This window comes from Dermacentor andersoni, chromosome 3, assembly GCF_023375885.2.
Source record: "Dermacentor andersoni chromosome 3, qqDerAnde1_hic_scaffold, whole genome shotgun sequence".
NCBI lineage: Eukaryota > Metazoa > Arthropoda > Arachnida > Ixodida > Ixodidae > Dermacentor > Dermacentor andersoni.
In genome coordinates, this window is record NC_092816.1 from 28170339 (window position 1) to 28195922 (window position 25584).

The 25584-nt window shown below is 48.9% G+C and overlaps 1 long non-coding RNA gene across 1 annotated transcript in view; it reads left to right on the forward strand.

Annotated features, from left to right (window-relative positions):
• Positions 1-21703: 21703 nt before the first annotated feature.
• LOC140216334 (uncharacterized) overlaps positions 21704-25584 on the forward strand; it is a 181786-nt gene continuing 177905 nt past the window's right edge. The window contains exon 1 of the long non-coding RNA XR_011892980.1: positions 21704-22035. This is a non-coding gene — a long non-coding RNA (uncharacterized lncRNA). The remainder of the gene's footprint in view (positions 22036-25584) is intronic.

The window sequence follows — 25584 nt, forward strand, 5'->3', positions numbered from 1 at the left end:
TTACCGTGCAGCCGCGGATTCGCGAATGTGAGCTTTGTGGCTCTTTTCTTTTTCTTTCCCTTTCATGGGCGGTGCCGCCGCTGCCGCGGTTGAGGATGACGATCATATGATTTATTGGCATCCACTGTGAAACAGGGTGGTCAGAAATGTCCCCTAGCCTGCTTGATTTAATCGTGTATGCTATACGTTTTTTATCACTATTTCTTCCACAAACCTTTTCTATCTACCTTCTACCGCTACCTATGCCCGTACGTGATCCGGTCGCCTCAATCTCATCCCCGCTTTTTTTCCACCAATACTCTGAACGTCTCTTGCTTATCTCGACTGCTGACCCGCTGATGCTTCCGTTTACTTTAAATGCTCGGCTCCGCAGATGCGCGGAGGCGAGTGCCATCTGGTGGAGGCTCAAGGAACTCAGTGGTTCAAGGAACAACAAAAGCAACGAAAAAAACGTCCGACGATTACGATAGCCCCTAATGCGAAATTTGAGGGCAGCTGTATGCGTGTTTTCATTTCGTGATGTACTGAGGCAAAGAATATGAGGCCAAAATCATCGCACCGACTGGCAGTGGGATAGTGCTGTGAGCGCCTTCGCAGAGGGAGGGGCTGCACGGGAACGCTGGCATGATGAGCGGTATCGGAGCCAGCTGTGGAAGAAGACGACGACGAAACGGCGAGCAGTGGCACGAGCGCGCGTTCGCGCGGTTACTCCGAGGGACGCCGACGCTCAACCAGGAACGGGCGGCAAAGAGCGGAGGTCTGAGATGGATCAGACGTGTACGGGTCATGAACACTCCATCATTGACTTTACAAGCGACATTGCTTCCACTGACACTTGGACACTCCGTGCGCGGGTAACTTACTCAGCATCGAGTGTTATTGAAAGGTGGCTTCTCCACAATAAGATGCATTTTTAAAAATTTAGATGTAAAAACGTGGGAAGCTAGGCTATATCAGCGCCTGCTATACCAGCGTGCCGAATTTGTTACTCAAGGAAAAATAAATTGTTAGGAAGCGACTACTTGCAGGCTTTTTGTTTTGATTTCGTTTTACATTATATAAATGTTAAAAACATGCGCGCGTGTGTCCAAGAACGTTACGATGGAAAAGTGAATGTGAGCACACAAAAAATAAATAAATAATGGAATGAATGAATAAATAAATAAAACAGGCGTAAGACATGTAGTAAACCAGCGCCGGGACGCTGAAGGCACCGGAAAATAAAATTTATGTGACTTTCAGCTCCCAAAATAACAACTTTACGATAAACCTAAACTAGAAGCTTCTTCGATGTGACTCCTCTATACGCGACTATGGATCAAAATTGACTTGTGGTTCGTATTTCAACTTTCCCTCTAAACATTCGCAGTGTTCGTGCATGGTTAGTGCGAGCTATTACTTTTGCGTTTAGTGTTGCTTTCGAGCAGTGAACCCCACACGAAAAAAAAAAATGAATGAGCAAAATGGAACATTTTGACCTATGAGTAGCAGGCTGTACGATACATCCAGATTATTACAGGGCTCTGCGCATCGAACAAGTTGCTAGTACAGTCGGCGTAAAAAAAAAATTCGGCAAAGTCAAGCTCGATTAAAATTGCGCATCCTCTAAAACGTGCCACTCCTTCGTTTCGCAACTAGCACTTTACGCTAGGTGCATTAAACTCGCTAAGTCGAAACAAAATTTTAGAGCAGCGTTTCGCAACTTTTGCGTTAGACATGTATTTTTTACATTAACAAGATGTATCGCAGCGAAGTAACGATGGCCATAAAAGTGCGGAGCAAGTGTTCGTGGCAAATTTTACGAGTCTCATCTAACGAAAGCTTTCGTCTTGGGAAGCTATTGCTAAACAGTTTTTACGACGCTGCGAGAGAACGAAGTGAACTCTCTGCAGCTTCGCCGACGATCAAAGGCCCGCACCGCTGTGTTGCAGAGTATTATGGTAAAGAAGGATATATCACAAGAAGCTGACCCTTTAGCAGTTTTGTAAGGGCGAGCTTTGACGCGAGTGTGTTAACTAGACTTGGGGATGAAATCTGTATGATGCCCATGCTAAGAACGCAGCGACACTTCTAGTTACAACTAGTAGCGCTCGTCCTGTCTGCTCCTAGTCTTCGTCTGTGTCCCTTCGCGCTATAAACTAAAGATATGTTCTAGTAGCAAGTTGTAATATCGAGTGATTTGGAAGAATAAACGAAGTCTGCAGTCGGGATCACGCTGATAGTAAGATTTTTGGCTGGTTAGGTGAATATTGCAATAGCTTACAAAGCCGACGCAATAGCATAACGGAAAATTTAAGATGTAGTGACTTTGTAACGGCAGAATTTCTAAGCTGCGGTATCTTTGAACTCGTGGTTTAAACATCTTGAATATTAAGACTTTGGTGAAGCTATACTTCACAGCAACTAGAAACGCTCAATAAAAAAAAATGTTCTTCTTGGATGATTCGTGAGTCTATGGCTGGTAGGTGAAGGAGCTGTGCTTCAGAATGGTTGCGACATTTTTTCTTTTTTTTTTTTTGCGGGCAGAACTGGTTCGCCCCCGTGATCACCACTGTGGCATGTGCCAGAGAGGCGGTTAACTACAAGACGTTTCCAAAGGGGAACGTAATGAGGGTGCCTTAGTAAATACTTCATGCAAATTTCGATAAACGAAGATAGATAGAGAGAGAGAGAGAGGAGGAAAAGGAGGAGGAGGAGCACAGGCAGGTTTACCACGACCGAAAATCCGGTTTGTTACCTTGCAGTGGGGAACTGAGAAGGCGAGCTAAATATGCACGATCACATCCGATCAGTATCACCGCGCACTATGACAGCACAGGTTCGCGTACAGCGCTCATAACACCAAACAAACATAAACAACCATTATTACTGCAGACATTGGTGCAGGCCCGCTGTCCTTAAAAACAGTAGCACATCACCATCTTCTGCGATGTTTTATAAAATCGGCGTTCAAAAGTTGTCTACTCTAATAATTTTGTGAGCGATTGTTTCTGTACGCTGTAGCTCGGACAGTCAGCCAGAAAGCGTTGAAGGATCTCCCCGCGACCACAGTTATCACACGTAGTGCTGTCAGTGATTTCATTGCGAAAAGCAAGGGTCTTCGTAAAGACCACTTGTAGCCATAGCCGACAAGGCGGAGTGGTCTCGCGTCGGCGTAGTCCAGTCGGGATGCGAAGGCGGAGCGAAGGGTCAAGGTGAAACAGTCGGTTGTTTTGAAAAGCTTGGCGTGTTTCACAGGGAGAAATTATACTTCGTGCAAGCATTTGCAGTTTTCTAGCACTATCTTACCTTAATAACAGTATCACCTCCTCTTTTCTGTCATGAAGACCTAACAGAACAATGTTATCGGCGTGCTCATTATCTATGGCGCCGCAGTGGCTTGGAATCCACTGAAATGTCACGTGGTTATCTTTCTCGGCCAACATTTTGATAATTTCTCTAATACCGAACGACATTTGTTCGTGTGATCCGCACCACAGGGCTGACAGCAAAGGCCCTAGCACTGCCTTCGAGTCGCTGAATATCGACTATATTCGACGTTCTTTTTGGCTTACGAGACGATAATCTGCGGTTTCGAGGTTGGGCTTGAGGTTATTGGTTCGCTTCCCGGCCAGAAGGTCGCATTCCGGTAAGTAGAGAGAGAGAGAGAGAATGTGTAGAAAGGCAGGGAAGTTAACCACAGGCACTTTCGGTTGGCAACCCTGCATGGGTAAGGGGCAGGAGGATAAAAAGAGAACGAGAGCGGAAGGGGAGAAATGAAGACAAACAGAGACGAGCCGAACACCGCGTTCACTATAGCGGTAGAGGGCGGTGTTCCTAAAGTCTATCATGAAGGCCCGTAGACCACAGGAGCCTAATTAGTAGCGCGAATGAAGCCTTCTGCGCGGAGTTTCTTTGGGAGCGCTAGCCCAGAGCGTTTAGCTATGATAGTGGGTGAGAGAGAGAGAGAGAGTGAGTGAGAGTGAGAGAGAGAGAGAGAGAGAGAGAGAGAGAGCAAATGATAAATCAAAGGCAGGGAGGTTAACCAGGACTGAGCCCGGTTGGCTACCTTACACTGGGGAAAGGGAAAAGGGGACGGAAAGATTAAAAGAAGAAGAGAAAGTCCACTGGGGATATCGTTCAGTCACTCAGTCCGGATCACAGACGCTGACTCAATCCTGTAGCTTTCAAATATCGCAGCAGCGCTTTTGTGGCCTTTTGTCCCAAGATCTTGTTCAAGGTGAACGGCTTTCCATCTAGCTGATTGAGAGCTGTGCAGAGGTCTTGCCTTTCATTTTCAAAAGATGGGCAGTAGCACAGTAGGTGTTCTATGGTTTCCTCGACACCGCAGGCATTGCACTCGGCGCTATCAGCCATTCCAATCAGAAATGCATAAGCATTTGTGAATACGACGCCCAAACGTAAGCGGCACAGCACTGTTTCCTCATTTCGAGGAAGACCTGGCAACAGCCGCAGTTGCATAGATGGATCGAGGGAATGCAATCGATGTTGAGTGAAACCAGGTGTGTGCCACTTCTCCAATGTCATACGGTGCGCTAGCTTGCCTAAGTGTTGGGCTGCGTCAGTCCGCGACAAAGGTATAGAAACAAGGGTTGCTCCTTCGTGTGCTTTCCTAGCAGCTTCGTCAGCGAGGTCGTTGCCGGAGATACCGCAATGGCCAGGCAGCCACTGAAATATGATGTCGTGCCCTTTCGCGATCGTGTGATGGGGCATTTCTCGTATCTCCGACACGAGTTGTTCACAGGACTCGCGACGAAGAGATGACAGAAGACATTGTAAGGCCGCCTTCGAATCGCAGAATATTGCCCACCGATTAGCCGGTTGGCTGTTAATATAATCAACGGCACCTCAGAGGACAACAAGCTCGGAACCGGTCGACGTTCTCAAGTGAGAAATCTTGTATCGGATGCTTAGTGATCGTAATGGTATAACCATTGCCCCGGAGGAGCTGGTCTGGGTGGAAGAGCCATCCGCACATATGTGGACTCGGTCAAAGTAGAAAGTATGTAAACAATCCAGAGCTGCTTTCTTCAAGGCCAAGGTAGGCTGGTCGGTCTTCTTTTTTATCCCTGGAACCGTAAGACGCACTTGAGGTTGTTTTAAACGCCACAAAGCTGAGGTTGAACGTGCTGAGGGTGTGAATCCCGATGGTAGGGAGGCACGATGCTTGCAGGCCTCGTTGGAGAAGGGCGCCTGTGGTCGTCGTTCTGGCAGGTAGGCAAGAGAGCTTGATCGCATCCATGATACATGACGAACATGGGCCCCAAGCGTGTCGGTGCTGATGTAAGTCGCGATCGGATGGTCTTGAACCATTATAATGGTTCCTGCTGTTGAGGCTCTCCGCGGAAAGCCTAGGCAAACACGTAGTGCCTGTGCTTGCACACTCTGAAGTTCTCGAAGATTTTACTTGCATGTTTTAGCAAGCACGGGAGAGCTATAGCGTAGGAATCTGATAAAAAGCGCTCGATATAACTGTAGCATGAAGCCCGCTGACGGTCCCCATGTTTTGCCAGCGATGAACTTGAAGACGTGAACAATAGATGTGAGCCTCTTCTTCAAGTGGGCAACCTGAGGGCTCCAAGAGAGGTCCCGGTCAACAATGACACCCAAAAACCGATGATTTTTCTTGTAGCAGATAGGCTGGCCATTGATGCATACCGGATAACCAGACATCGCTTTTCGCGTAAAAGCGACTAACGCACATTTTTCTGTTGAGATGGTAAGGCTTTGTGTGTGAAGATAGTCAGATGCCTGTGTTGCTGCTTTCTGTAGTCTTGCGCGAACCTGCAGGCGAGTGACCGCTGATGTCCAGATGCAGATGTCGTCGGCGTAGATTGAAACACTCACTGTTTCCGGTAGGGATTCAGCAAGCCCAAGCGCGAGGTTGAAAAGAATAGGGCTGAGAACACCGCCTTGGGGAACGCCTCGGCATGTGTAGTGGTCGGTAGTCGGACCATCTTCCGTACGCACGAACAAGGACCTTTGTGTCAAGCAGTTTCTGATCCATCGATATACTCGCCTTCCTAGTTCAACTGTCAAAAGTGCATCTAGAATGGTTTGATGGGAAACGTTGTCGTAGGCGCCTTTCACGTCAAGAAGGAGTGCTACTGATAATCGCTTCCGAGATTTTTGCTGTTCTACAGATGATACTACATCGATGACACTATCAATCGATGAACGGCCTCGTCGAAATCCCGCCATTGAGTCAGGGTAAATTTTGTTGAGTTCAAGGTACCATTCGAGACGCATGAGGATATGGTATTGGATGAATTTGCCTAGAACTCTGCACATCATTTGTCTCTCGTTAATATAGCGCAGGCAGACACAGATAATTTGTGTGAGCGTCTCATCACAGCGACATGTGTAGCACATGGGGCTGTTGGCCATTCATATAAGGAAGGTATAAAAGTTTGTAAATGTTACGCCCAGCCACAAACGGTACAGCATGGTCTCCTCACGTCGTGGTAGCCCAGGCGGTACATGCATCTGCATGTCCTGAAAAAAACGAACGTAAACGCCACATGATAAACACATTCGAGTCCCAGAGGGGCAACCTACACCCACGGGACTTCACTGACAGCCCAGCACCAACATCTGTTCGTGAAAGCGAAATCAGAGCAGTTCGACCATTTTCGTGTACAGATCAGGCGGCTTCATCGGCTTGGTCATTCCCGCTGGTGTTCCAGTGTCCCGGAAGCCATACTCAAAAATTGTGTCACGTCTCTTGTCATGACGGTGATGATATGCTTGTCGAATTTCTGCGGCTAGTTTTTGATTGGGTTCGTGGCGCGCTGGGCTTTGTATGCACTGAATGGCTACTTTGGAATAACAGAAACTGTCCCTTGCTGCCGTGGTTCCGGATTAATGAAGCCATGTGCAGCACGGAGTGCAGCAACCTTTGCACCAGTCGATGTGGTCACACATGATGTCTTCTACTCGATTTTTTTTTAAAGATTTTGCCGGTAATATGACTGCAGCAGCAGAGTTGTTATGTTTCACCGAACGAGCGGTAGGTATGGAATTGAAAAGCAAAATGAGGAGACAAAGAGAGAAAAGTTGCTGATTGTGATTTTGGTTCATGACAATGAGTGCTCCTCTGCAAGTCAAAATTCACCTAGATCGTTTCAAATTGTGGCATCTCTGGCATTCAAGGTGTAGCACCAGGACGCAAGGTACCAGTAACCTGCAGAACCTATTACTAACCGTACAAGGCGAGTCTTTTTCCCCTAGTTCGTTTCAATAATCCGACCCGTTCCTCACGCCGAGCAGCGTGTGATTAGCGATCAGAATAAGGGAAACCACGAAGCTCAATTTTTCATTCATTATAACCAAATGAGAAAGGGCAAATATTAACTCAAGGAAAGCACGGGGTAAATTAAATGTTCTTCTTCAATATGGAACTGCAGAAATAATACGCAAAAATCAAGTGAAAATGAACAAGCAGCCAACTTGTCGCGGGTGGGAGCGATGCCTGCATGTTCCACATTACGCATGCAATGATGCACCACTGAGATACCGCTGTGGTCGTCTTTCCATCGACGTCCTTGGGTATTAGTGCATGTGCACCAATTCCAGGGCCTCGGGAATGCTAGCTAGCGGTGGCGGATGACTAACATCCTTTGAACCGCAGCCAGTACGTGAACACTTCATGGAGCCGGTGAATGGCCAATACACTTTCCCATGATACCGCATGACACGAAGGTTGCCGAAGCCGATACTCTCGTTATTCAATGAGCGAGCCGATTAAGGGGTACCGAGGGGCTCGGTTAACGTGCAGGCGATTCCACGCGCTAGCAGAAATGTCTGCGTTTCATTAAAGAACTTGCTATCTATTCGACGAGTCAGTATAGCCGGTCGAAGTGGTCCTACTCAATATACCACGGTAACAGTGAGGCAGACTTCCTTTTGGATGAAGCAATCATCGTCACGTCGTCGTGGCACAAGAGTAATTCGGAGGCCACAGCTGTACCAGATGTGCTGCTTGGCTGGAATGTTGCAGTTGCGGCTCGTAACTACAACTTGCGCTTTGAAGGAGCTCACAGTGAACCACAGGGGATTAATTGAAATATCAGGTTATAGCTCAGGGGCGTATAGAGTATACGTGTAATTTCATTTCTATGTGAACGTGGCCGTCGCAGCTGATAATTAAACGTGAACACACCCTGAGAAGCATAAAGCCATAAATGTGCCACCATGGCGAGTACCACAGTGTTTCCGCTGTAAGCGATACGGTGCCGTCTTAGGGCCATCACTGGCGACAGCGTAGGGGGCTGAAGCTTTCGACACAGGAATGCAGGCTTTGGGTTAATTTATGGGAGCCCGTGGAAGTAGTGCGTTAATCACTACAGCGCAGAGGATGACGATGTAGCCATCTACACTCGTAACGCTGTTTTTATTAATGCACTTGTCCAATCTTTTTAACTGGCACATTAACAGAGCTTAGTAGCCAACGTGTAGGTTTTGATCACTTACGCATGCAACGGGGGTATAACGTAAAACCGTGCATCTAGCTGGCGTCCCAACTCAAAAAACGAGAGCTCGTAGCTTACATTGTTCGATACAAATTAAACGCTTCTCGCGTTGCGGAGTGCGTAGCACGTACTGCCTTATATATATCTTTGATGGGGGGGGGGGGGGGGGGGAACATGAACATAAATTCAACGATCAAGAACGCAAGTCGGCTCTTGCCCTTTTATACTAGTTGGTCCTGTACAAAACACGTATACACATCAACAAGGGGGGCTTCAGGAGTTCCACTTCTCGCGCTGCAGATTATTCTTCTTTCTCTACGCCACCCCTGAACGTACTCCGGGAGGCGAGGTCTACTTATACGAGACTCGGGGGGAGAGAAGGACAGCACATCATGAGGAACCATCGACGCATCTCCACAACTTACAACGTATCCCGACAGCCAAAGGCGAACAGACACACACTGCTCCGGCCAGGCGGGCTAGCGAGACAGGAGTGCAGGCTCGCCTTGGCGTCGGCCTAGCTCGGCCAAATCCGCCCATTGATATTGAAATCGAGTGTTCCTCATTGCCCAGTCTGCACGCGGAGCTAATCTACCGCGATCGCGCCTGTCTCGGGGAAGGAGAAAACACTCTGCAAGAGAAGAAGGGCACGGTTCCTCTCGGCCAAGCACTGCTGCAGAGCGCCCTAGCGCTACCGCGCTTCTTCTTTTTTTTTTTTGCGTGTTTCTTTCTTTTTACTTCAACCTACACATCTGTGAGCTTGGTGTCTGTTGCTTGTGAAAGTACGGCTTCAGCCTTTAACTGGCGAGGTTGCATCCCACTCCTTGCCGGTCGCGATGGTGAAGCAATGAAAAGAGAAAAGAACGAGAGGAAGAACGGAGACAAGAAACACGGAGATGCAGGAGGAGGAGGAACAGGGAATTGCGAGAGGGTTACAAGGGCGCGGTACAACGCCGCACGCGCGCGCGCGCGCAAGGACGACGGCTTCGCGGCGCTCCCTTTTGTGCGAAATAACGTCGGGAACAGATGGCAGTCCCGAGCGAGCGGCGCGGTGAAGCCGAATTGCTGCTTCTCCTGCTGCGCGGCGACGTAACTAAGTTGAACGCGTTTGTCTCTCGTTTCGTTCAAGTGCCTTTCGTTGCCTCCTTCCCCCACGTGTATCTCTCTCTCCCCCTCTCTTGCTCTTGCAATTCTCTTCATAGTTTCGCTGTCTTTCTTCGTTATTGCGTTTTTTTTAAGGGGAGCGCGCGTGCGAGCGCGCGTGTGTGAAGCGCAAGTTTCAAAGAGGTGCCTCCTTTTCCATCTGGCCTCATTTAGGATTCTGGCGGAACCGTCGCTCTTTCTTAGCGCTCCTGGCCTGGCATCTTCATTCAGTTTGGCTCCTATAGAGGGCTCGGTTTGTTGCTTCCTGTCGGCTCCCGTGTTCATATGATGTTTTTTTTTCTTTCTTTCGCTTGTTCTTTATCACGAGGGCGCAGCTTTTTCCGAGAAAGCTTGTTTCCGTCCCGCGAGAGAGCGTGCAAATGAGCGGCGGCGGCTTTCTTTGGTCGCCAAAAGGAAAGCGCCGCGTACCGCGATGTAGAACACTACGCGTGGCGTTTTCTTTTATTGTTTATTTTTATATGCACGACCGAGGCTCTACTTAGTTGTCTGAGTCATTGCAAAGAGAGCGCTTGCTCGCTAAGACTTTTTGTGATTTCTCCCGTTATGACAGTTCTAACGCCAACGTCTTCATGCACTCGTTTAGATACAGCGGAGCAGTTCCTTGCTTCCCCATTTCCCCCAGTCGTGCGAATAAACATTTCCTGTAAGCACGAAATTTTTCACGCCGTATACCCGGTAATGATGGAAGCTTGGATGTTCTTAATTATTCATATTATTTCGGTATTTGTAGTTCTTTTTTTAACTGTTCGGCGCCATAAAGGATGTCCCGGAATCTAATAATCTAAAGAACGTTCGAATGTGTACGTGGCAAAAGCTCGCTGATTCGTGAAAGTGGTGTGCGACATGGTGTCACGCAGCGAGGCGTTTTCTCAAATAGCGGGCGTAAGTTAAACAGTCGTTAGAGTTCTCGAGTTCGACAGAAAAGAAGTCACAGCGCTGTCATCGCTCCACACCTTTTTCTAGCACTCGGGGCATCTATGCCGTAGAGATGGTAGTCTCCTCGACACGCTTTCTTTTTCTGACATTGTCGCTGTGTCTTCTCCATTAATGGTTTCCGCACTAAGTGCACCGGTTACGAAGCGCCACTAGCAGCTCGAATGTTGTCTGTGTGCAACGAACAAGAATTCATACAGCGGGCTAGATGACGCTGCGCAGCGTCAGTTTTTTTTTTCGTTCGCTTGTTTGCGTGGCTGCCCGATGGGCCATCTTCTATTAGCGAAGCCAGGAGTGTATGCCTATCTCGCCCAAGGGAAGTGCTTGTCCGGGGTGGTGCTGCAACCGGGCGTCGCGCAGAGCTCGTTGCTATAGATTGTTCTCGTCAGGACGGCAGCGCGTCCACCACTTCGCCATTCTTTGGACGCTCTCCTGCCTTCGCGCCACGCGATGTACCTCCCCGCTTCTCTATCGGAGCCCGCAGCGACTGAGATGTCTCCGGCAGGAGACCTCTTTCCTAACCCTGAGGCGGCAGCGGCAGAACTGCCGCTAGTGCCTGGTTGCTCGCGCGAGAGACATGTCTGAACAAAGGAGTGCCTCATCTGGAAGAAAGGAGAGGACAGGAAAAATAAGAGGAAGGAGGTACGAAAGGGTGGGAAGGGGACGAGAGGGGGAGAGAGGCGGTGCGGGGAAGAGGCAGTGTTGCGCGCAGCGGCGATACGAATCTTGTGGCTTCCTTTGTTCGCTTGCGGGATCGCTCGGAATCGCCGGGAGAAGAGGCCGCAGGAGTGAATTGTCTGCGTTGTGGTCATCGCGCTTTTGTGCTGCCGCGTAGACGTCTTTCCCGCCCACGTCATTACCTCGCGGATCCTTTGATACGTCGCAGTCTCGGGAGAGGTTTTCAGCGATGAGCTGGAGAGGCGGTAGATTGCGGATATTCCCCCGGCTGTTTGCGGCTGCTTGTTACCTAGAAGAGGCCGGGAAAGCGGTCCACGAAAAGGGGAGCGTTTCTACTATATGGTCTCGAGGGGTGAAAAGGAAGCCAGTGCATAAGGTTGGAGGGGGGGAGGGAGGGAGGGAGGGAGGGGCGTAGCGCTGGGCCGGAGATTATTGCGTAGGGAGAAGTAGGCTAGCTATGAGCATGGAGGAAGGAAATAATAGGAGGGAGCGCACCGCAACGCGATTGAAGCCATACCTGTTGGCCCAACACGTGATCGCACGTGAAAGTGCGCGGTTGGTTTCAGTGTTCCCGCGCTGCAAGCAGAGCCACGGCAGGGCAGCTGAACAAGCCCGCACCGAATAAAAACTACTGGCATAGCTACTGGGAACCAAAGTTCTCAGCAAATCTCGATTCTTGCGCCGTGATCTCAACACAACAGGTCACGTATTCGGCCACCACTGAGCGAATGTGCCGGCTTCACGGAGCGTTCGCTTGCCAAGGCTTGCTGCGTGACGTAATGCCCCCTCCTATCCTTTTGCTTTCTCCATGGCTATGAGACGCGTTATGATGGCGGTCAAGCCACTCAATAGACGGCGCAGAAAAGCACGGCGAAATTGCATCTAATTTTTAATGCGAGAAATGACGGCTCGTTGTTCTCTGTGCAAAATTCTAAACATCCGCATATGCCACATACCTGTTTCGTCGTTTATGTCATGCTTGCCACCGTAAGACAGCTGCGCCACCGAGAGGGCAGTGATGGTATAGTTGAAGGAAGGCTTAGCTTCGACCTCAACGTGGTTCGTAGTGTCATTGAAACCCTTCACCAGACATTCAACAGATTAGTGTCACTGAGGAACTCAAGGATAAGGACTGCCATGCACACTGTGTGGCCTTAACAGGCATGATCGGGTACGTCTGCATCGCGTTTGGTGAAATATCGCAAGTGCTATATACTTCCTGTTTAAAATCGACCGAAAAGGGTCATTACTATGTCCTGCGTGCACCGTACGGGAAGATATAGTCCGTTTAATCTGCCTTTGAAGGCTATTCACTCTAGAAAGAAGAGCCTTAATGTTTGCATTAAACATTTATCTTTGGCTATCATCCCTTGAGCTACGATGCTTTCTTGGCCCGTGGACTAACGCTGCCTGTGAATCTCGCGCAGCTATGGCCGTTTTGAACTTCCTCAGATACATTAGTCTCAATTAGATGCTTTAGTTTGTTGAGCGTCGTGGTACGTACGTCTTGTGTAGTTCGCGGTGCACTGTGCATATCACTTCAGTTTTCATTCTACCCACATGCTAGGCCTACTGTGTTCACAAAAGTTCGACGTGAACGGGCCGAGTCATAAGTCGAGCTGGCCCAGCCCGCACTTACACGTATCTTGTCAAGCGAGCAACTGGGGGACTAAACAAATTAACCCTTGCAGGCGCGTTGACGCAATTCGCCGCGACGCTCACTCGTTCCGAACCGTTAGCGTTTACGCGGACCCGACGACCGGTTTTGAGCCCGACAAGCCGGCTCGGCACGACTTAGTTGTTTTCCTGTAAACGTAGTTAATGGTGAGTGCTTCTTGTTATACAGCAGTTGTTGCAAACATGCATAAAGAAAACGTCTCTTATGAAGGCTCTGAACCAGATGTAAGATGTAGTTGTGGTTGTTTTCGACCTTGCACGGGTGGAAGGTGTAAGGAATAGAAAGAGAGAGAGAAAAAAAAAGGGACTATCCAAAAGCATGTACGTTTAAAGCAAACATGCTTTTGGATAGCCTTTATTTACATGCTTTTGAATTGCCCTGCGCCTTTCTTGCTGAGCCTGGCTGCCTGCTGCTGCTGCTTCTCGTGCGTTCTCGCCGAATAGCGCACACTCGATGACGATAATGATGATGATAATAATTTGCTGGTATCCCCTTTGAAACGCGGAGGTGACAAATAGTCACCTAGCCTACTTGAGTTACTCAGGTGTGCTGTACCTGAGTATCTGGCGACGCCGTCCCGCAGCATCTTGGAGCGATGGCTCACACTATTTCGCCCTCAGCAGTGGAAGGCAGAATGGGGAAGCTGGCCTGCGCACGTGGGTCGGTGGCTTCTGGTGGAGAGGGCGAGAGGGCCGCGCGCGCGAGAGAGATTCTTGATTGTGGGGTTGAACGGTGGGGCTAAGTGTAGCGCGGTAACTGTCTCTCAATAGAGGATACCTCAACCGCACGGCACAAGGGGGAAGGGAGAGAAAAGTGGGGCGCGCAGAACCGCTATGAGACGGGAGAGAAGGGCACCGGAGGAGGCGACCACACGTTGCGCATGCATTACGCCGCCTGGCAGCCACGTGGACGCTCGCATCTGCGCCTCCGATGGGAGGTCGGCTACCCTGAACAAATACACTGCATAAACACAAACACGTGTTTCAGCATTCCGTATGCATTTGTGGAAAACTTCGCTCTATATAGATTCCAACATGGCACGTTGTATCTCCTGCATTCTTTAGAACAATAACTGGAGCACGACAACAGGATGTGTTCGACCTCTAATACCTCCTGGCATAAGGAAGAAAAGGGAGAAAGGGTAGCCCTGTCTTGAACAGTCACGGTGACCTATATGGAGTCGCAGTGCTTACACTATACCGTTGTAACTTCTGTATTGCTATCTATCTATCTATCTATCTATCTATCTATCTATCTATCTATCTATCTATCTATCTATCTATCTATCTATCTATCTATCTATCTATCTATCTATCTATCTATCTATCTATCTATCTATCTATCTATCTATCTATCTATGCGTCCGTCCGTCCGTCCGTCCGTCTGTGTGTATCTATCTACGTAGCTGTTAGACGACGCGGGACCGTTACAAAGCCGCGAAGCGAGTCTTTCATCAAAATCATGGTGTTGACTACGTGCTGCGACGATTGCAGAAGCGAGTCTTTCAACAAAAGCACGGTGTTGACTACGTGCTGTGGCAATTGCAATGTTAATAAAGTCCCAGTGCATTTGCCCACAGTAGTTTGGAGTTTGTCAGCTTTCCCGCCCAAAGGCTGCATGCGCATTAGTGACAGCGCGCACATAAAGCGGCATCTCGATGGCGTAGGACTTCTCTTGCCTCCAAAAAAGCAACGTCACTGCCGAGAAACTGTCCTTATCTTGCCAGAGTCGTTGTCGTCGCAGTGCGTCGAGTCGTTCTCCACTCTCCATCCCAGCGCGTCCTCTCCTCCCCTTCTTCTTTTCGTCCTTCTAACATCCCTCTAACACTCACTCCCTTTCCGATTCCCTCTCTATCACTTCACCAATGCGTATCAGGCTTTTGATTTGTTATATACACTGCCGTTGCATTCCAGCATCAGCTCCATAGAACACGGCGAAAAAAAAAAAGAGGGGCGGGGAGAAGGGGGGAGGTAGAAGGTTGCAAGTTATTAGAACCAAAAAGTATATCTAAGAAAAATACAGTAAGAGAGTTGCGAAACGAAAGCAGGATGCACGCTTGTCCTCAAAGCGAATCGAGCAGATAAGAGGCAGCCACAAGCAAACGAAAAAGCAAGAGGACGCAAGCTAAGAGTAGAAGACTGAGAACGAGAGCTCCGCGGAGGGAGAATTGTGCCTGACTTCTTTGTGAGCCGCTTCTCCGTCGCAAGTGGAAATAGAAGGGGAGGAGGAGCAAAGATGAAAAGACAAAAAAAAATATAAAGTGTGGAAAGAAGGCAATAACGAAAGAAAGAGAAGTAAAGCCCGGAGGAGCGAGCGATAAGGAGAAGCAATGAACAGAAGCGGGGCACGGCACGGGTGGGGAAAAGAAGGCGGGCGTGCTGCTGTGTAGTCGTCGCGAGTCGCTTAGCGGCCGTCACCGCCGCCGCCGCCGAGGAGGACGTCCCAGACCGTGGCGCCAAGTGCGCGGTCGTTCCCCACCATTGCCGAGAACTCGGCATCGCCGTTGCGCCACGGTGTGTCCTCGTCGTTCTCGTGGGTAGCCCTTATCTCGGCCTGCCTTGCGGAAAAAGGCGTCTTCCTGTCGATGTTCGCCGGCTCTTCTTCCGCGTCGTTTGACACTCGCCAAGCCGGCCCGGGAAGGAAGGTTTCGGAAAGAATGGAAGGCGGAGAAGCGAGCGACAGAGGAGGAAGAAGAAGAAGAAGGGGAGGGAAAGAGAAGGAGGACGAAGAAGAAGTAAAGGGAACGCCTAACGGCGTCTTCCCTTGAGGTCACGTTTCCTCATCTTTGCTTCTTCCAATCCACTTTTGCACCGCGTCCTTCTCTGACTTTCTTGCACTTGTGCCGTGCAAAAAGTGCACTATCCGCGCACTGCGTGCATTAATGCGTGTCCATTTGATTGTGTCTCTGTGTTCCTTAAAGGAGCAACGACAACTTTCCTGCAAAGGCTGATCTTTTTTCCTGTTACGGAAACAAAATACAATATGCCGGCCTAAGTGGCGCCGTTTCAAAGGGACTAGGAAACGCTACGACTTCCACATGGACGCCCTGTTCATAAGTGAACAAAGATGTAGGGAGGGTGTTCTGCGCTTTCCTTAATTCAGACAGTGTCATTAAAGAATGCATGCAGAGACATAGGCGATCATCAGCCAGTGCTCCTTTTATTACTTCAAAGAAATAATGTGTTACGTGGAGGTCTGCTAACGTCTGGGTGTCATTTGGGCATTGAGAACTTGTATTGGTGCCCATTGCTTCCCCACTTAAGTCACTCCAAGCCGCGGTGATAGTGTCAGCCTTACACGTAGCGCTTGTGACAGTGGGCTGGCATGCTCGTTGGTGGTGGCTTCGTCTGAAATATTCGAACAGTAGCTCGTTGGCAGGACTACGCATACGGCTTTCGATAGAGTGCGGCTCGTTGCCCACGTTAGCGTATGGCCATTGTGGCGCTTGCTGCCACGAGGCATCGCCATCCGATGTTGGTTGCGTACCGTTCATGTATTGTCACCGGGCTGCCTTGCTTGGCGTGCTGCCGCCAAACACGCCTGTTGCGTGCGTTGGTGGACCAACTCATACGTGGTATTCGCTTGGGACTGTTCTTGAAGAAGACGTATAGGCGGCATCCACGCTAGGGCATCCGCGGTAAGCCAGTCGCTGCCCTCATCGCTTCTCTGTTGACATATTCAAGTACTTAATGTTAAAGTTGCGCATTTCACTTTAGCTGTCCTGTGACTAAAATGGTTTGGAGTGGTCTGCATGCATCACGTCATTAAAAAAATTAATTATATTCTGGAGTTTTACATGCGAGAACCACAATATTATTAAGAGGCGCGCCGTAGTGGGGGACACCGGGTTATTTTCGACATCTGGAGTTTTTTTGGCTTGCACTCGAGGCACTGTACACGGGCGTTTTTTGCATTACGCCGCCATCGAAATGCGGCCGCCCTGGCCGGGATTTGATTCGCGCCCGCGGGCGTAGCAACGCAATGCCAAAGCCACTACGCCACCACGCGCATTATGTTACTAGGACGCACAAAAGTATGAACTATTAAGATAAGATCAATACAGATAGGAATTAAAAATGGACATCGTGCGGGCAGACTACCTGGGAGACCATTGATCCTGCGCCAACGATGCGAAGACAAGCGGATACAGGCAAACGTATTTCTAGAATTATTGACAGCACAGCGCTCCCGTCTTGATGGTTCTTGTCCTGTTCATATTAGCACGAGCTCACATCAGTTCGTGCGCATTATTTAATGACGAGCCATTGCTTGTATAGAACACACATCCAGACGAAATGTGAACCGATCCAGCTCGTGACGAAAGAAAACGTGAAAATTATATCGCTAATATCGATAGAAGATAGAGCATAATATTGGGAAGTTGATTCTATATGATGCACGGTACCTTGAAAAGTTAAGGGACTGCTCAAATAACGCGAACCGAAACTTTTAACCTTCCCTGACTTCAGTGCATGAGGCTGCGCGCGAGATGAACTGGCACACAGGGAGTTTTCTTCATTAGGCATTTGACGAATCCACCAGCTCTCAAGCAGCTTCGCACTGTTTTTTATTGCTTATGGATCGGATACCGAAAAATATAGACAGGTTTTCGTACGTTTCGATGTACTACGTTGAATTAATTCGAAGAGCGCGCGCTTGAGGCACTCGCAATTTGGGCGCACAGGGGCCAACTGGTTTTGCAGGGCGCGCTCTTCTTCTCGAGCTGTATTGCATTAAAGAAAGGTGAAGCGACTTTTCAAACGTGAACGCGCCGCACACTCCTCGCCCCTTTGATCATGGTCCCCCCCCCCCCCCCCCCCCCCCTTCCCCGCCCCCTCCACATCTCCGGCCGCGATGATTTGCATTCGTGAATGTTCGGCCCGCGCCGCATTCGGTCGAGAAGAAACGCCGAAGAGGCAGATCCGGCGCTCGACTAAATAAATTGGCCGCTGAGTTTCGATGACCCTTGATTGGGAAGACGGGTCGTCGGCTTGGAAAGAGAAGGCGTTCGTTTAGAAAGTTTGAAGCCGAGCCTGCGCACTTCGCAGGCCGCTCCATCTCGTGCCGAAAAGAAATACCTTTGCTTTCAAATATATGCACGCGCAAGAGAAACGCGCTGCACACAAGCGACAAGTGCAACGGAATATGACTCTCTAGACTTGGGTAATGCATGAGGCGGTGGTTCGTTCATTTTACCTCGAGAACTCCCCGACGATTGCTCTCAGCGGCCCGTCCCAGCTCACGCGATAGCGCTGGCTGCTTTAGCGCTTGCGAACTTCACGCGTTGGAGAAATGTCTAATGTATTCGCGCGAGGAACCGAGCTTGTCAGATGCCGTGGAACCAGAGACACGTGTTTCCTATAGGGGAAAGTTGCAGGGGACGCACCGGTAACTCCTTACGAATGCAGATGAGCGCCGCGAATATATTCGTTTGCCGCGAGAAATAATAATAATAATGAAAATATAGAGAGCGAGAAAACCAGTAAAGAAGCGCAAAGATAGCTTCATTTTGGCCAGCTCAATTCCCACCCTTATCGGCTTCGCTCAATGCATGCATGCGATGCCTTTGCGAGACGGGCGAAATTCGTTTCCGCGTATGATTTGGGCTTCCCGCGCTAGAATAACTGAGTGGATTAAACTTGAAAAGACCTTCGAATCGCACGAAGCACTGGGGTTTCTCTTTCTTTCTTTCTTTCTTTCTTTCTTTCTTTCTTTCTTTCTTTCTTTCTTTCCTTCTTTCTTTCTTTTTTTCTTTCTTTCTTTTGAGGAACGACCAATTTCATGACGGAGGAAAGTGCTCAGCTACATTCGTTTCCTGCAATGTTATCGCCGTGCGATCTCGCGAAGACGCGACCAGTTCGTTACAAGATTCGCACTCTTCACTGCCATGCGGTGCATGTAGACCTACACCTTGTCATACTGCGTTTCATGCATAGCAGTCAACGCTGTGGAAGCTGCGCGAGAAGTTCGGTCAAGAAAAGTTATCCCTCCGCGCGTTCCGCCCATGCTTCGCTGCGTGATAACAGCGTTCGCTGGCGCGACCATGCACGTGAGTGTCTTCGCGACCAGAAATAAAAAAAAAACAAACAAAAAAACGGAAAGAACAACAAAAATAAAAATGTTTTTACACAACGCTTTAGCAGCCGTGTACCACAGTGTGTTTGTTTGTAAAGAATAAAACATGTTTAATTCAATAGTGAGCCTATATAAAAAACAGTTACGCACAATTGCGGTAAAAGAACATCGAACTATATCCAAGTGCGAACGAACTCATTGCACAAAGTCTCTCTAGCCTCCACAGCGTTGACCGCTATGTATGGACCGGAGTATAAATGATGCAGCGCCTAGGTTTAGGAAGGCGATTGGAAAAGGGTGCGAGCAAAGTTTGACACGATGAGTGAGTGCACGGGGTTGACATTGAGGAAAGAGTCTATGGAAAGGGGAGAAGTACTTAACTTTCGTGTTTTCAATCTGTTTCAATTGAATTTTGCATATGTGAGAAAAAGTGACGGTAATATATCAGACGTATTCGGAAGCCTATTTCTAACTCTGCTATAAGAAAATTGGCCCGTGGCGAAGAGCGACTTACAGTTGTTCCCTCCGTGAGACTGTCGTTTTTTTTTTCCAGCCGAAAGCGCCCCAGTAATTCAGTGTTCACCTTGTCCTCTACGAGTCGGTGAGTCAGCATCCTTGGCTTTCGCTCCTCCCTCCACGAGTTGTAACAACATGAGATAACCGCTGTAACTGCTCGCGCCGCTGTTGTTTGTACATGATTTTGACGGGAAAACCTTGCGGAAACGGACAAAGCCAGTATAGCCTTGTAGCGGGGAAATGGATACTGGAAGTGCGACTGTTTTATTGAGAAAGCATTCTTTGCCGTGTCAACCCAGTTTTCGGCGCGTATCTAGGCGTTTTTTCGGGCCGATTCCGGACGCAGTGCAGTTTAAAAATATGTACCATTGGGGATGCTGGCTATGTGCAGTGGGTATATCCACTGGGGCCGATAAATATGTACCCCTGGGCCCACTTCCATTGCCCACTTCATACCTGCTATTGAGTATTTGCAACTGATGCCATCGTGTATGTGCTCTAAGAGCAACTGGATTTGTGCCACTGGGCACGCACGTGCCGTCCTTCAACCAACTTCTTTGACGCTAACGCGGGTATGTGCCAATTGGTTTGTGCCCCTGTGGACATTGTGTACGTTGTTATGCCACACCACGCGCCTATCGTTGAGGCGACGGGAGCTGCCATACTGCGTGCATGTCATCGAGGCGACGGGAGTTCCCACTTCACCGCGACAAATAAAGGATTCGACGCGCCTGACGTCAGCACCTGCCCCGACTGGTTCCTGCCGACGAGGAGTCCCCAAAGGGGACTTAAGGGAGAAGCGGCCCATTGTCAAGGGAGAGAGAGAGTCGCCTCGAGCCACCCAGTCGGTCTGATGCGCTGTTAGAGCTACGTGTACGCTATCATCCACTATATGTAAATATTGTATAAAGTTTTTCGTTTATTCTTCGTCTGCAGAAAGAGTCCGCTTCTCGTCATCCACCCCGAAGTCACAACAACGTGTCGCGCTTTCACGAACATCTCTGACGACAACTTGTGTGTGTGTGCCATTGAGTATAGGGAGTAGTGAAGATGTGCCGCTCTTCAATTTACTTATTTGACATGCAAGATGGGTATAAGCCAGTGGGAGTGTTCCTGGGGGGCTACTGCGCATGTGTCGCTCTTCAATGAACACACTTTGCACCAACTTGAATCAGTGGGTATCACAGCAACCACCACCACTGTAGGGACATCTACGTATTAATTACGTAGGTGTCAAATGAAGTGGAGCCTGCTAGGATTTTTTTTTTCGTCGAGGCGAAGACCGCTAGTGTGTACTTCTGGAGTCCTTTGACGCGCACCAGTGAGGAAGAGTGGGACATATACTAATTGGAATACAGCGTTGCAGATTTAAGACGGACACACGGCGTGAGCACGAGCACGGACGATGAAGCGCATCCATCAACTGACTTACTTGAAAATAACGCAGAAGTAGTGAAATCGTTACAAGAAACACCAATGCGCAAAGAACTGCGTACATTACATGAAAGATAGGTAAGTCAAAATCAAAAGGTCGTGAGGGGGGAGGGGCAGAGAAAACCTCGTAGACAGAAGTGCGACTAAGACGAGAGCGTCAACGATGCTTGACACGTGCGACTTTACATAAGTTAGCACTTTGCCTATAGACTCTACTCATTGAAACCGACTACTCTACTTGTACGCACGCTGAGGAGACAATTGCCTGTCGGTGAGCACAATCGACGGCGAACTTACACATATACCATGCTTTCCTGAGAGCGTACTGTGCGCTTCTACAAGTTATAAGGCCAGAACACTGGCGGCATGCAGTAAACACAGGCTTAGAAGAATTGTTGTAGAAGAGTGCAGCACACTCTCAGGAAAATACGCTATATGTATAAGCACTATAAATTCACCGTCGTTGGCGCTCACCGACAGGCACATGTCTTTTCTGGGCAGCCAGCCAAAATCCGGAGTACGCGTAAGAGTAGCCGGTTCCAACGAGTAGAGCCTTGGCAAGGGGCTAACTGAGAAAGTTGCACGTGTCAAGCATCGTTTACGTTCTCGTGTTAGTCATACTTTTGTCTACGAGTATTCCTTTATTTTTATTTGCCCGTATTTAATGTACTGCGCAAGTTCTTTGCGCATTGGCGTTTCTGCTCACGATTTCATTCCCCCTGTGTTCTTTTTTAATAAATCAGCTGATGGATGCGCTTCGTCGCTCGTGCTCGTATTCAAGTTGTGTGTCTCTCTTAGCTCTGCAGGGCTGTATTCTAATTATGCCATTCCAACTAGCCCCAACAAAAGCCTTAATCTACATATATTAGTAAGCATTGTTGGTTCAGCTGATGTGTCTTCATTCTGGTGGGTCAGCTGTCCTGCCCCCGCCTTCTCAGCCACTAAGACGGGACGACGTATGTGTGACACTGCTCTGTGGCTGTTCAGGGAAGACCTCGCTGTAAAGGAATTTCACCTAGTCATCGCAGGGTTCTGCAAGAGGGCAGATTTCTCCGCTACTGATGCTGGCAGAGCTACTGGTCAGTGGTAAGTACAAACGCTTTGATTTGGGGTGAATTGCCTTATCATACTTTAGCATATTCAAAATTTGTTGCTGATTAGTTCATGAACGAGGCCTCTACGCCGATCGCGGAAGCGTGTGACGGCGCAGAGGCCTCGTTCATGAACTAATCAGCAACAAATTTTGAATACGCTAAAGTGTGACGGCGCAGAAGAGCAGGCAGACCCGAGAACGCTGACGCTGTTGGACCAGCAACAATAACGAGGCATGCATTACGAATATATGCAGCTTTGCATGAATACTGTACAAATCTGCTTAACTATGTCTCTCAGCATGTCCTTGGAGTATGTATTGGAAACCTGCGACAATCTAGGCGTATGAGCTCTATTAAATGAACTTAAGGACTTGATTTTCAATGACTGACTGAATGAATGAATCGATGAATATAAAGTGGAATACATGGGCAGCCCACCTCCTGAACCCACAACGTGTAACATTTCGCTGTTCTGCGTGTTCGATGCGAGACAGGTACGATGTCCCTAAAGCTTAAGTTTATCCTGCTGTTATAGTACGCATACTTCTGCGATTATTCATGACGGTGTTGGATTTACCAAACCTCCTTGTCTTGGTTTATTGCCCGAAGTGCGTACAATAATATTTATCGATTTCTGCTACGTCACCTTCAGGGGTATATTGACAGCGATGTATCATCATTTGAGAGAACAGAATGTCTTCTCGTTCCGGGGGAGAGCTCGTTTAACGCAAAGTGTCCTAGACTTCCTGTCCATATATTATATCTATATATCTAAACCGCACAAGGCTCGAGCTTTATTTCATACTGTTGGTGAAGTATGCATGGGGGCGACTATGGGACTGCAAACTCACTGTGCAGTGAAACCTGGAGGCTAGGAAACTATCCTGCTTGGACAACTGTTAGGTGAACGCGACACCGCGCCGCGAATTCAATTCAAAGGCGAAGCGTGGCTTCGTTTCACTTGATTTTGTGTTACTTGGTTTCGTAGTGCCAGAAAACAAAACCTGCTGCAAGAAAAGAACGCAATTGAAGAGAGAGAGAGAGACAGAGAGAGAAAAAAAAAAGGAAGTCGAGCACACACATACTCGTAGGTGCACAGGGATCGTGCCGGCGACGCGGGAAAGAAAAGCGAATCGCCCGAACAGACTCGATTTAATCGGCACCGGCGGAATGGCAGCGCTGCCGCTTCACTTATCTACAACGGAAGCGAGTGCTTCGCACAGTACAGTACTACGCCCCGCCGTGCCTCTTCTGCGCGCTACAACCCGCCGCTATCGAACCAAGCCTGCCTTTCTTCTGGCTCCTCCTCCAGCGCGGACGTCGTGGTCATGTCGTGTCCCGGCCAGCTGCGTTCGTTGCTTCGCTGCCGCGGCCCTTCTGCGCCGCACGTACCCGCGCCGTGGTGCGTGTTCTGTCGGCGCCCGCTGCTGCGTGGAACGTTTTTCTGCCTCTCGGCTTTGCCGTACAATGGAGGCACTAGAAGAAGCAGCAGCAGCAGTTGTGAGCCAACGTCTACACGCCTTTGCCCGCCCTGTTCCCTGAGCCACAAAGAAAGATGAAAAAGGAGGGGAAAAAAGGCGAAAAGTGGCGCCGCGAACGTCGTTAATGGAAGCGCACAGCCGGTGGCATCACGTCGCTAGGCGCCGCGGTTCCACCAGTGCTTCCTCGTTATTACTATTTTGTTCTTGCTTTATGTTACGTTCTTGCTTTCTTGGACCGGATCCTTCTTTCCATCCTTTAGTGCGCATGTTTCTCTTACGCGAGTGCAAGTTTTCTTTTTCTTCTTGCGCGTGTCAACGTTTTATGCCGCGGCCATCTGGACGCTTTCCAGCGGAGCGTTTTTGTATTCTGGTATTGCCTTCTCAAGACGCGGTGCTTGCGGCTGCCGCCTTATACTTCGCGCAGCGCAGGTCGTGCAATTGCCGCTTGCCGACAGGGGGCGACGCAGCCAGCACGTATAGAGAATTTATAATTTCTCATCCTCATCGTCAGCCACCTTCATGAGCACTGCTGGACGAATTCTCCTCTCACGTATGCCCTAACTTCCGAGTGGTTCGCTCAAGCCACCAGCCTCGGGATCCAACAGTACCTGGTGGACTTCGTAGGTGCGACGCTCGAGAACGCTGCCAGCGAGTCCTTGGACTGAGAGAGAGAGAGAGAGAGAGAGAGAGGGAGAGAGAGAGAGAGAGAAAGGGGCCCTTTAGAGATAAGAACTGGAAAGGCTTGCCTGCCGGCACGCCTGCAGCATGCTGTCAAAGGTGGAAACCATTATAAATAGAATGGTACGCACGGGACACAGGAGAGACACACAAAATACAGAATGAAGGCATGTTGTTTGAGATTTGGTTTATTTCACGAGATGAGCACACCAGCGCAGAACAGAATGTACCTAAATGGTGACGATATATACCCCCTGGTTATTACCCCCTCCGCCCCCCCCCCCCCCCCCCCGGGTTACAAAGGCGGCAATGAAAGCTGATGGTACAGAACAATTCGAAGCAATGAGCCAGTGAGACACCATGTCTCGCAGAAAAGTTAAATACAGCAATAAGCTGCTCCTTGGCAGTAGTCCATAGTCCAAGTACCCGCCGTAGCTGGAACGGCGTTCCCTGAACTGCATTCAGTGCGTGCGTAAAGAGTGATCCTTTTGGAATGTGAAAAGGCTGCAATAGCAGAAAATGGGGCATATGCCTTCTAGTGCATTGCACTCATGACAAAGCGGCAACCACGCTCCTACTTTTCAGCAAAGTGTTTCTTCTTCGCTCTCAGCGATCTCAAAACGCCCCTGTCTTACGAATCACCCGAATCCTTACTATAGCCACAAGTTTTCCCTTCAAAAGAAAAAAAACGATCGAACGGATCTACAATAAACGTCTATGCTATGCAATGGCATTCACGCGACACACTCAAACTTTATTCAATCTACTACTCGCTTACCATGCTGGAGGCTCTGGTTTAGTTCGTCGTAGGGGACTAAATTTCCCTAATTTCCTTTTTACGTGGTCGTAGTTTTGGGGCCAAATAGGTATCTTGGTCTTCTTACTGAATTCAAGTGTTTTCAAATACATACGAGAGATTTGGAAGGATGCCAACACGAGGACGCTACGAGGAAAGGCCTATTAATTTACAGATTGAGGCGACGTTTGTCCCCTATCACGTGTCCTGTTGTTTTGCGCTGTTTCCGCTGAAGTCGTTAACCAACCATGCCCAAATGCGTGCGCTTCTGTAGACTTTCCTATTTCACACCTGCTGTGATTTGTATTTATTGTATGTAGTCTGAATTCCATATATGATTTGTATTTTATACATTTGTGTGAGACTACTTTATGTTCAAATTTGCTTATTGATGTGATTTATGACGTGAACTGTCACCAACTGCCAGACTTTTTCGTTTTTACCTTTCTTTTGTTCAGTGCCGGCTACATACGCCAAAATCTCCCAGATATCATGCATTAAAGAAGTCTTGCTGTACCGAGTCTTACCCGTCTATTCTCGTGTGATCCCTTGTACATTACAACACGCATCGCTTTGAAGCTTGTTC